The sequence below is a fragment of the Diabrotica virgifera genome, chromosome 6 (genome assembly GCF_917563875.1).
Source record: "Diabrotica virgifera virgifera chromosome 6, PGI_DIABVI_V3a".
Lineage (NCBI taxonomy): Eukaryota > Metazoa > Arthropoda > Insecta > Coleoptera > Chrysomelidae > Diabrotica > Diabrotica virgifera.
The window spans coordinates 76,316,969-76,329,010 of record NC_065448.1 but is presented as its reverse complement, the minus strand read 5'-3'; the positions used below and the strand labels follow the sequence as shown (position 1 = coordinate 76,329,010).

The following is a 12,042-nucleotide window of genomic DNA, read 5'->3' as shown; positions in this document are numbered from 1 at the left end:
GTACTCCAAAAAGAGTAAATAAATTAAACATTTATAAATATTTTCAATTTCGTTGCAACCCGAAACTGGCACTGCAGCAGTACCATATTCTGGTACAATCGGAGAGTGCAGGAAGAGTCTATATCGGTTTCGGGGCTTTTTTGCCACATCATCAGTAGTCCCATTTCCTAGCCGTGTGAAGCTGGCACCTCTAAATACGATTTAAAAAAAAAAAATTTTAATTGTCCATCAAATGTCCACTCTTGTCCAGCAAAAATTTTTTTGTCCACCTTTTGTTTACGAGATATTAAAAAAACGTGAAATAAGGCCCAACACTCCGAAGTCAAAAAAACGTCGTAAAAACTGATACGTTTGATTGTCCAACTGTTGTCCACACTTGTCCAGGCATTTCTTTTAATTGTCCACCTTTTGTTCATTTAAATTAGCAATAATTATTGTTTGTTAGTAAAAATGCCAAAAAATGAGAATTTTTGGAAATTTCTTTTTACGTTTGATTGTCCGTCGAATGTCCACCCTTGTCCAACAGAAAGTTTTTTTTGTCCACCTTTTTTGAAAAAAATAGTTGAAAAAAATTTTTTGGACAGGGAAGAAGTACAAGTTTCCGAATTCGAGAAAAAGTTGTCAGGACTAACAGCTTTGGATTGTCCAATAGTTGTCCATTCGTGTTCAGACATTTTCATTACTTGTGAAACATTGGTTTTTTCTCAGCAATATTTTTTAGTTTGGTAGCAACAATGGATCATGAATGCGAATTCCAAAAAATGATATTTTTATTCAACGCCGTGTAGGAAAGGTTACTTTTCCACACGCTCGAGCGATGCAATATTCGCATTTTCACACATTGTTGAATAAAATACCGTTCTTAACTAGTGTGGAACAGTTTTTTTAACTCATCTGATTATTACAATGCTCGCCTTCGGCTCGCATTGCAACCCTCAGATTCGTTTAAAAAAACTTTTCCACACTAGTGAAGAAATATATTATTGTTTGTTTGATGTTTTTAACTTTTACTATTGCTTAGCAAGAAAATTTTCGTTGTCCATTTTTAGCCTAAGAGATAATTAGAAAATGATACATATATTTGACCCATAATAAGCCCAAGCACCTGGACTTTGAAAAAAGGTCGAAAAAACTAATAGATTTGACTGTCCAACTGATGTCTAGACATATTTTGGCATTTTTTTTATTTGTACGTTTTCTATTTTTTTTTTTTTTTGTTGATCGCAATTATTTATAATTTGGTAATAACATATTAGAAAATTCCTCGGAAGTATGATTCATTTGATGCGTTAAATGCTGACAATTTTCTGTAAATTTGAAGGCGAGGATGAAAAATTTCTTGATGATCAACATTTTTGAGAATAGTACTTCCAAAAATTCTCATTTTTTGGCATTTTTACTAACAAACAATAATTATTGCTAATTTAAATAAACAAAAGGTGGACAATTAAAAAAAATGCCTGGACTAGTGTGGACAACAGTTGGACAATCAAACGTATCAGTTTTTACGACGTTTTTTTTACTTCGGGGTGTTAGGCCTTATTTCACGTTTTTTTAGTATCTCGTAAACAAAAGGTGGACAAAAAAAATTTTTTGCTAGACAAGGGTGGACATTCGATGGACAATCAAACGTGAAAAAAAATCCAAAAATTCTCATTTTTTGGCAGTTTTACTAACAAACGATAATTATTGCTAATTTAAATAAATAAAAGGTGGACAATTAAAAAAAATGCCTGGACAAGTGTGGACAACAGTTGGACAATCAAACGTATCAGTTTTTACGACGTTTTTTTGACTTGGGGGTGTTGGGCCTTATTTCACGTTTTTTAGTATCTCGTAAACAAAAGGTGGACAAAAAAAATTTTTACTGGACAAGAGTGGACATTTGATGGACAATTAAAAAATGTTTTGTTGAAAAAATCGTATTTAGAGGTGCCAACTTCACAGGGCTCCATATATCCTCGTCTCTCCGACCAAACCAGATAAGTCGACGAGTGCCGTCTCGGATTGCAACTAACGAAATGTCACGAATATCGTAGCGACATCTGTTAAAAACAAACTAATTTCTCAATCTAGTAGTACAGAAACCGACATAAATATCGTTTTCGACAGTTTTTTCGTTTAAATCGCCACAGGTAAATATAGGATAATTAAATATCTTATTTATAGTATCCTTCTTTTAGTAGATGAGCAAAGGTTTAAAATTGCAGTTTTTGAATTTTGGTCTAATCAATTCCGATTTGTTGCTTCGGAAATTTGAAAATAAAACTAAAATTTCGAAAATAAAAAATTTGCTATATTTTGCGAAAATGACCTTCAGAATTTCATATTACATGAAATGTTGAGCCAAACAGTCCATATAATGCACAAAAATTTTTAAGACGATTCGTCAATTAAGTAGTTTAAATTTTATTGAATTTGTTTATCCCAAAGAGCTTTTTTTGCAATGTTATTCTTCAGAAAATAATAATGATATAGCAATTCTGTGGAAACCGCGTGAAAGAAGAATAGTTTTATTTTCAAAGTTTGTATTTAAAAAAATCATTAAAAAGTCATTTTTATCATTCCGAAAACATTTTACTAAAGTAGAGTCATTTTTGGCTTATAAACAATTTGAATAACTTTGTTGGCATTGACTCCAGACTAAAACTACTTTAGGATTTGAAAAGCTAGTATTTTTACACGAATTTTCAAAAAAAATGTTTTTGCCTAGGTTAATTAGTCAAAGTTAGCTACTTTTTTTATTCAATTCACAGCTACTTTGTTTATAACAATTAAGCAACCTAACTAGCGCCATTTTGAAGTTCAAGGTATAAGTTTATGTGTAAAAGTTTGAGTAAACTTTGAACTTCAACAAAGTGGTTAATAAAGCTCTAAAAATGACGTCCTAACGAAATCGATTCGTGGTCGGTGGAGGGGAATTATTAAAATCCGTGCACTCAAAAAATCAAATTGATTCTTCACACATATTCTGCGATTAATAACTTCGGAGCTTGTTGATGGATTTTGATCATAATTTTTAATTTGTATGTACTACTCGTAGTCTTGTAGAGTATGTTAAGTTATGTACACATATCCCCACCTAACATTACAAAATGTTAGGGGAACCCCCTTATCACTCAGGGGTATGAAAAATAGATTACGACTGATTCTAAGGGTCGATTTCGCATACCTGCGGTAATCTATGGTTCAGTTGAACCAGGTTCACCGGTAAACTTCGGTTTTGTTTGGAATGCATTTCTCATTGCACGTTCATGTCAGTGCACGTTCTACAGCTTTCGAGAAATGCCAATAGATGGCAAAAGGTAAAAAAGTGTCGCCATTTTGAACTACCTTTTTTATGCTGTTTTTTAATAAAGTTAAATTTAAGTATTTATAGTCAAATAGTCATTTTAATAATTATAAATAAATGCTATAAAAACAAAAATAATGTTATCGTTTATCGTTAGGCTTGATATAATAAAATTGGATATATTTATATTATTCATGACAGCGTTTCGTGTTAATACAACGAATGAAATCATCTGAACTGGGTTCTGAAATCTTTGAACGGCCGAATTCGTTTAAAGTTTAAACTGCCAACGACAACGGTTGAACGTGAATTGAGAAAGACGATTTTGACTTGAAACTGACGTTCACTAAAAGTTCAGGTTAAACTGAAGTTGAACTCGATATGAGAAATTGGCCCTAAGACCTACCGAATATACATATATAATTTAATAAAAATCGGTCAAGCGATCTCGGAGGAGTACGGCAACTAACACTGTGACAGGAGACTTTTATAGATGTAAAGATATATATGGCTATTAAAAAATAGGGGTCGGTGATAAAAGAGTGAAAATTAAGGGTTGTAAGTATGTATTTTTTAATTCTACACCATATAAAATTAAGGTGACAATTTTGTCAAAAAAAAAATAAAAAAAAATGTCAGGGGGCAATCTCCCTTATAATTTATGGGTATGAAAAATATATTAAAAGCTATTCTCAGTCCTACAGGATATACCTATATGTAAAATTTCATAAAAATCTGTCAAGTCGTTTCGGAGGAGTATGGTAAAACTAACACTGTTACATGAAAATGTTATGTATATAGAAGTAACTGAATTAAATAATAAAAGTAGCTAACTTTGACCGCAATTAACCTAGGCAAAAGGTTTTTTTTTTAATTCGTGAAAAATATCAGCTTTTCAAATCCCAAAGTAGATTTACTCTACAGTCAATATTAACAAAGATATTCAAATTGTTTTTAAGCCAAAAATTTCTCTACTTTAGTAAAATGTTTTCAGAATGATAAAAATGACATTTCATTAATTTTTTTAAACGCTGTGAAAATATGTGTTCTTCTTTCATGTGGTTTCCACAGAATTGCTGTATCATGATTATTTTCTGAACAATAACATTGCAAAAAAAAGCTCTTTAAGATAAACTAATTTAAACTAATTGACGAATCGTCTTGAAATTTTTTGTACATGATGTAGTTACTTACTGGTTATCTCAACTTTTCATGCAATATCAAAGTCTTAAGTTCATTTTCGCAAAAGTTATAGCAAATTTTTTATTTTCGAAATTTTAGTCTTATTTTGCAATTAGCGAAGCAACACATGATCGGACCAAAATTCAAAAACTGCCATTTTGAACCTTTGCTGATCTACTAAAATATGAATACTCTAAATAAGATATTTAATTACCCTATTTTTGCCTGTAGCGACTTAAACGAAAAAACTGCCATTTTTGACGGTTATTTGTTAATAACTAAAATTCTCGAACTGTGACTGGCATTTTTGTATTTATAATGTATTAGGTATCTAATCCTATTAGGTTGATAGTACCTCTAACCAAAAAACCAATTTTCAACCTGTCTGCTCAAGTGTCCCGACAAAAACCTTATTTCTCTGGACTATTATTATACTTTCTAATTTTAATAGTTTTTGAATTTTCCGGAAAAGTTCTAGCACAAATTTTAAACGTCTCTACATAAACAAATTTTCTCTATACTTCGCTTTTGTGACTTATGACTATGACACTGTTTGAGCGGAGGTGCGATATGTTATGCGTCTTTTGAAGATGATATGACCGTCATATTGTTTATAACTTCGTCGTAAATGCCAATCAACTTTGACCGGTTATACCTATCTCAGGAACTACTCCTCGCAATTCTACATTTTTTCTTTTAAAAAGACTCCCGAGTCTTGCCGAGTCCTTTCTAGTACCGTTTTCTTATTTTCATTTAATCTATTACCCAATACCTAGTTACGGAGATATTCCATTTGTTTATGAGACAAAAAACTGTTTATAACTTTAAAACATTCCTGAGGCCGCTCAAATACCTACTTAGTCCGATTTCAATTCTGTAAAGTAGGTTACATACCTAGGTATAGTGCCTTTTTGTGCGAAAATCATAGTTACTCTTGTGTATATCATAATGAGTCTAGTTATTATTGCGACCGTAAATTTTTATTTAACAATAGAAAATTTTTAAGTCCTTAATTATTGTTGCTAAACTATTTGTTCGATTTTCGCCGGCTTCTGGAAATCTAATCTACTACAAAAACGCTTTTATGTCACTAAATTATTTAATTAGTAATAAATAATTACTTCCCTAAAATTTTAGTTGATAATAAAAGATCTTGTTGGGAAAATCCGGATTTTCCGAGGAAAAATTTTGTCGAAGGAAATCGGGAAAAATTATCTCTGGACCAGTGTTGCCAATCGGCGGATAATTATCCGATTTGCGTACCTTTTTGAGAGTTGTCGTATCTTCTTCGTATCTTTAAATAAATCGGATATTTGCGGATATTTTTCAGTGTATCTACCATCGACTAAAACTTTCTCATCCATATATTCCCAACGCCAACAACACATTAATTTTGTTTGGTTCCACCCAAATTTTTATAAATAGCCTATACTGGATGAATGTTAGTGACATCCGATACTTTTCATCTTTTGACAAAAGTGACATGTGCCGATTCTTTTGTTTAGAATTTAAATGCACAAGTGCATACTAAGGCATACTAATCCAATTCAAATTTCAAAAACCGTCTGCCGTCCGATGTTATTTAAGAGTTTTTAGTGTTTAGTCTTAAACTTATGAAAGCTAATTTACGCACGATTTTGTTTTATTTTCATTTTATGTAGTGCAGTGCTTAAGTAAACGTCTCGTCTGTTGAAATAAGTTTTGGTTTGTGAAAATACTTTTTTATAATGGATAAATGGTTAATAAAAACCGTTAAGGTGGGTAAGGTACTATGCAGAAAAGAACTTTCCGGCACAGAAACGTCACTTTTCTGCACACTACTGTCAGTTATTCTGTGAGAAAATATTTGTAAGTTTGTTAACATAAAATTGTGCATAAAAATGCATTTGGAATAGTGGTTGTAGAAAAATCTACTTATTTGAAACTAGTAATATCTAGATATCTACTACTCAAAAATCCTTCAAATTTTTTGCCTATAAAAATTATTTAGTCGGGCATTAACGTTGAACGCACCACGGGTATTATGGATAATAACTTTGATACCTTAATAACTACAAGACTGTCAAATACATTTTTATTGTTTTAGTTGTAATAATTCTTTGTTGTTAAAAGAGCGTAGGCGTAAAATTTCGGACCAATAATCTTTAAACGTATTCATTTTTTTCGAATCCTGAGAAAACTAATAAATATTTTTTATGAATTTGAACGCTGAATTAAAGATTACATTATTACCGAGGGCTGAAAGTCCCTTAGAATAAACAAAATGTTTCTTTTGAATGAGATATTTGAAATTAAAATCACACTCAATATTCTCTTTTCCTTTTACCCCTGTAACATATTTGAATAAAAATTATAGAAATCTCAGGGACTTTCGGCCCTCGGTAATAACGTAATCTTTCATTCTGCGTTTAAATTTTTAAATAATACTTATTAGTTTTCTCAGGACTCGAAACAAATAATGCATTTTAAAAGCATTGCCCAGAAATTTTGCGCCTATGCAATTAATGTAGCTGTAGTTTATTTTGTATTGATTTATTTATTATTTATTTTTCCAGTACCTAGTTTTAGGTAGTTATTACGTTTTAATAAAATAATATTTAAAAGTGTTTTTATTACTTAAATAATTAATTAATTATAATAAATTAATATAACGATCCAAATCATGAAATATTTAGATTTATTTATTTATTTGAATTTAACACTTACGATAATACAAAATACGAATAATATAATAATAGTAAGTAAATAGTATTTACATACATGAATTAGGTAATAATCAGCTAGGATACGAGATTTTCATCTATAAACGAAAATTTTTAAACTGTGAAATAGAGAATCCAGTAGATTAAAGGGCCGATTGTTCGAACGCTAATCAGAAATGGAATCAACTGATCATTATCAAATATTTAATTACGAGATTAATTGATTAATTAATCAATTATGTTAATAAGTGTTACGTTAATTGATAATTAATAATTAATTAATCAATCTTCTTCTTCTTTCTCATAATCCTTAGTGCCCTTCAGGGCGTCGGATGTCGGGTTCCGCCTTTTATCCACTTCTTCCAATTGCTTCTATTGGTGGCCAGGTTCTTCATATCCCTCATACTGATGTGTCTCCTTTCACCTATATCTTGGATCTGGTCCATCCATGTCTTCCTCGGCCTTCCCTTTTTTCTTTTGTTTCCCATTTTGGCTTCATGTACCTTCTTTGTAAGTCTATTTTGCTCCATTCGTTGTATGTGTCCAAACCAGCTTAATTGTTTGTTTTCGATCTTCCTAATTATCGGTTCTTGTTCCAACTCTCTTCTTATATCTTCATTTCTGAATCTGTCAAACTTCGTAACTCCGGCTATTTTTCTCATGTATTTCATCTCCGTCGCGTTTATCATTGATTCATGTTTCTTTTGGACAATCCATGTTTCCGCCCCATATGTCATTATCGGATTTACTATGCTGTTATATACTCTGAGTTTAGTTTTGTTGCTTATTTCTGACTTTCCAAAAATTGTATTATTTAAAGAGTAATACACGCTAGTTGCCTTCTTCAGTTTATTACTTATTGCCAAGTCCGTTTTCCCATCATCTGTTATTATATTTCCCAGATATTCAAAAGTAGATACATGTTCTATTACTTTTTCCCTTACTATTATATTAGTATTCCTTTCTCTTTTCTCATCTTCATTTATTATCATAAGTTTTGTTTTGTTGAGGTTCATTTCCATTTTTAATTTATGTATCTCTTTTTGCCAAATATCTATTAGTTTCTGCATTTTCTCTACTGTGTCTGTGATTAGAACTATATCATCAGCGTATAGAAGGGAGTTGATCTTTATTGCATTTAAGTTTTTATATCCTACTATGTATTGAAGGTTTCTTGTTTGATCTTTGGTATTTTTGATTAAAGTATCCATGACTATTATAAACAAGAGGGGGCTTAGTCCATCTCCTTGTTTAATTCCCTTATCCCATTTAAAAGTGCCTGATCTTTCTCCATTTATTTGTACTTGGCCTTCTACTTCCATATATATAGATTTTATGACTTTTATCATCTTTTTTGGTATATTATAGCTCTCCAATATTTTCCACAATATTTCTCTGTTTATCGTATCAAATGCCGCCTTCAGATCGACGAACATGAGAAATAGTTCATTCCCTTTACGGCATTGTCTCTCTATTATATTTCTTATGATGTAGACGTTATCGTTTGTTTGACGGTTTGATCTGAATGCAGCCTGTTCGTCTTCCAATTCTTTCTCTATCACTGATCTTCGACGCTTCTCTATAATTCTCGTGTATACCTTGAAGGCGACCGATGACAAGCATATTGCTCTATAATTCTCGCATTCATTATGTTGTCCTTTTTTGTATATTGGTAGAACTATGTTCTTCTTCCAGTCATCTGGGATTTTCTCTGTACTCCATGCTTCCTTGCATATCTGTAATAGCCAGTCCTCTCCTTTTTCACCCATCCATTTTATCATTTCTGGATCTAGTTGGTCCTCTCCTGCCGCTTTTCCAAGTTTAATATTGTTTATAGCTTCTTCCAGTTCTTCCTTCCTTATACTCTCTGGTTCCTCTTCCTCCTCCAGTTCTGGTCTATTTCTTCCTGCTTCATATATTTCTACTTCTTCGTAATTAATCAATCAATTATGTTAATTATCATAATGATAATTGATTACAATCAACTGATTGGCGTATGAACAACGGATTTTGTTATTAGATGGTTGTTAACGGGACCAAAAGAATAACATTGGCAACATTGATTTTAATAACAGAAAAATTTTTAACCTAGCGTACCTTTTCGTGACAAATCCGGATATTTTTCTAGCGATCATCGGATGATCTAGAGTCTAGAGAAATGCGATTGGCAACACTGCTCTCGACAGAATTTAATTACGGTGAAATTTTAATTGGGGTTTTCTCGGTTTAAAGTTAAAATCTTTGGAGTTACAGAGCAATAATTGAAAAAACAAGATTTTGGAGCGCTAATTTGTTAATAAACTTTTACTAAAATATACAATCTTAAGGTTCGATTCCAATTCCAGCAATAAAATATCTTCTAAAAAGCTATTCCCAAAAAATGGACTTTTTACGATAACTTGCCCAGACTAATACGACTCTCAAGAAGTTAAAAGAAGGAATATACATAGTGTGACCAACTAGCCCGAAAAATCCGGGACATGGCCCGAATTACAAAGTCGTGTCCCGGCGTCCCGGACAAGGCTTCCGGGCCATCCGGATTTTCAGCGTTTTGGTAAAATTATATTTTAAAATTTTGAATACGTTATTCTTCTAAGAATTCACATAAAATTGAATTGGTGGGACGAAAAAAGTCGACAATTTCTAGAGTGTAAAACTAATACCACATCCAAAATAGGTCTGGATGCCGCGTATGAAAAAAAAGTTGATTAATAGCAAGCTGAAAATTTGTTAATAGCTTAAGGGTGTCTAGTCGGATAAACTTTGATATATGGGAACACTGGAACAGGGGCAGTTTTAATTGTGGCAGGTTAAAAATTTGGAACGGTCAGACCACGAAAACGGCACATGTATTGTGTCCGACAGAACAGACTTAAACTCTCCGAACAGAGATTAAACTCTCATGCAAAAATCAGACTGCTATTTATCACCAAATGGGAGTTTTAATGAGTGGAACATGTAGAATATGTCAAAAGACAGGAATTATGACAGGTGATAAATAGCAGTCTGATTTTTGCATGAGAGTTTAATCTTTGTTCGGAGAGTTTAAGTCTGTTCTGTCGGACAAAATAAATGTGCCGTTTTCGTGGTCTGACCGTTCCAAATTTTTAACCTCTTCCACAATTAAAACTGCCCCTGTTCCAGTGTTCCCATATATCAAAGTTTATCCGACTAGACACCCTTAAGCTATTAACAAATTTTCAGCTTGCTATTAATCAACTTTTTTTTCATACGCGGGATCCAGACCTAAAACGCATGCATTTTATATCGTAGTTATATAAATAGTTCTACGAAAACACAAATTCTGGGCTTTTCCCTGTTTCAGTATTTTAATTATCGTCTTCTGAAAAGACGATTCATAAGAATGGATATTAAATAGTGATAACAATGATAAATATATTTTTATATTAACCTAAGGTTCTATTTACATGGAAATCCAACATCAGTTGATTTTTTAATTTTTCCTTTTTTGAGAACGATTTCCGGATTGGAAGTCGAAACGTCGAAAACTAACAAAAATGTAATTATCATTACAATCCATCCCATCAAAGAAATTTTTGTTAACATAAAAAGGTTAAATAATCAATAAAATGATTATATTAAATTCTATATTAAAAAAAATAGCCTGGTTTTTATCGAAAAGTCCCGGATTTTAGGTATTTTTTTAAGCCTTGTCCCGAATTCGACTGAATTGGAGTTGGTCACACTAATACAATATACTAAAACCATGGTAACCATGATATAAAATGATGAAATATAAATATATAAATGCTTTTGTATTTGTATTTTTCAAGATCAAACGAGGTTATAGTTTATTTTAGGTATATGTAAACTTTATAATCGCTTCAATCGTTTATTAGTATCTATGTAAAAGGTTACAACAGTTCGTAGATAGAAGTTTATAAGTTTTCACTGCTGTTTCAATTGCAAATAATAAAACTGTATAGTACGCTTAATTTATAACGTATCTATTGCAATTAACGTAATTCCAAATAATCCTATCGAAATATAATCAAAACATCTACCTTGCGACTAAATTCCATTATTAACTCCTTCATAATCACGTTTGGAAAACTACAAACACAAACTCAATCACAATCACTATCTGGAAACTAACAACACATAAACTACATCACAACCATTTTCTGGAAACTAGAAATAAATAAACTACGAAGCACATCAGACAGCTGTACAAGCAAACACAAACACATCTTTAGTAGTATTTTCCACGGACCCTTCAGGTACCTAACTGTAATTATTTGTTCGAATTTTAAATAATATAACAGACAAGAGGGTAGGCCGTTCTTCTAACAGCGAGGAAGCGTTGCAGTGTTGCCGGATTTCGTCACGGATTTTTAGAATGGTTTAAAGATTATGCATGCTGGAGATATTGATTTTTAATCTAGTTTTTATTGACTTTAATTTAGCAATCAGAATAATTTACATTTTAAAAGAGGAACTGAAGAGGGGATAAAACAACAGCTCTGGGGAAAGGGCAGTTATAAATGCATTTTAGCCTTTTTGAGATTTTATTTGGGTTCTTCATTAAAAATGGAACGGAAAATTATAATGGGTATACAAGGGTAGTCTACGAAATAGTGGATAAAAAAGAAACGGACAAAAAAGAATAAAATTAAGGAAGTAACCCTGATAAAACTAAATGAAGCAAACTGTTTCGCTGACAATTCGATAAAAAGCAGCAATATCTGGTTAACGACACGGAAAGAAGAAACTACCAGTAAGAACATACCAGCACTAACCAGTTAACAGCATATCAAGAACAGAAGCACAATAAGATCAGACTTTGATCACAGCACCTCTTTAGAATTTTCAGTTCAAAATTATAAACATGGCTGGTTCCTATAA

General features: G+C 31.8%; 1 protein-coding gene across 4 annotated transcripts in view; it reads right to left on the bottom strand.

The window, feature by feature from the left end:
- The window catches only part of LOC114339984 (uncharacterized), a 1,283,677-nt gene that overhangs the window by 320,372 nt on the left and 951,263 nt on the right, over window positions 1-12,042 (bottom strand). The window contains exon 1 of one of the 4 annotated variants that reach the window (XM_050652565.1): window positions 11,202-11,445. The exons of the other annotated variants lie outside the window; for them this stretch is intronic. The gene's annotated coding sequence lies outside the window, so the exon portion shown is untranslated. Of the gene's footprint in view, window positions 1-11,201; window positions 11,446-12,042 lie in introns of those variants that run through there. 4 annotated transcript variants of the gene reach the window in all.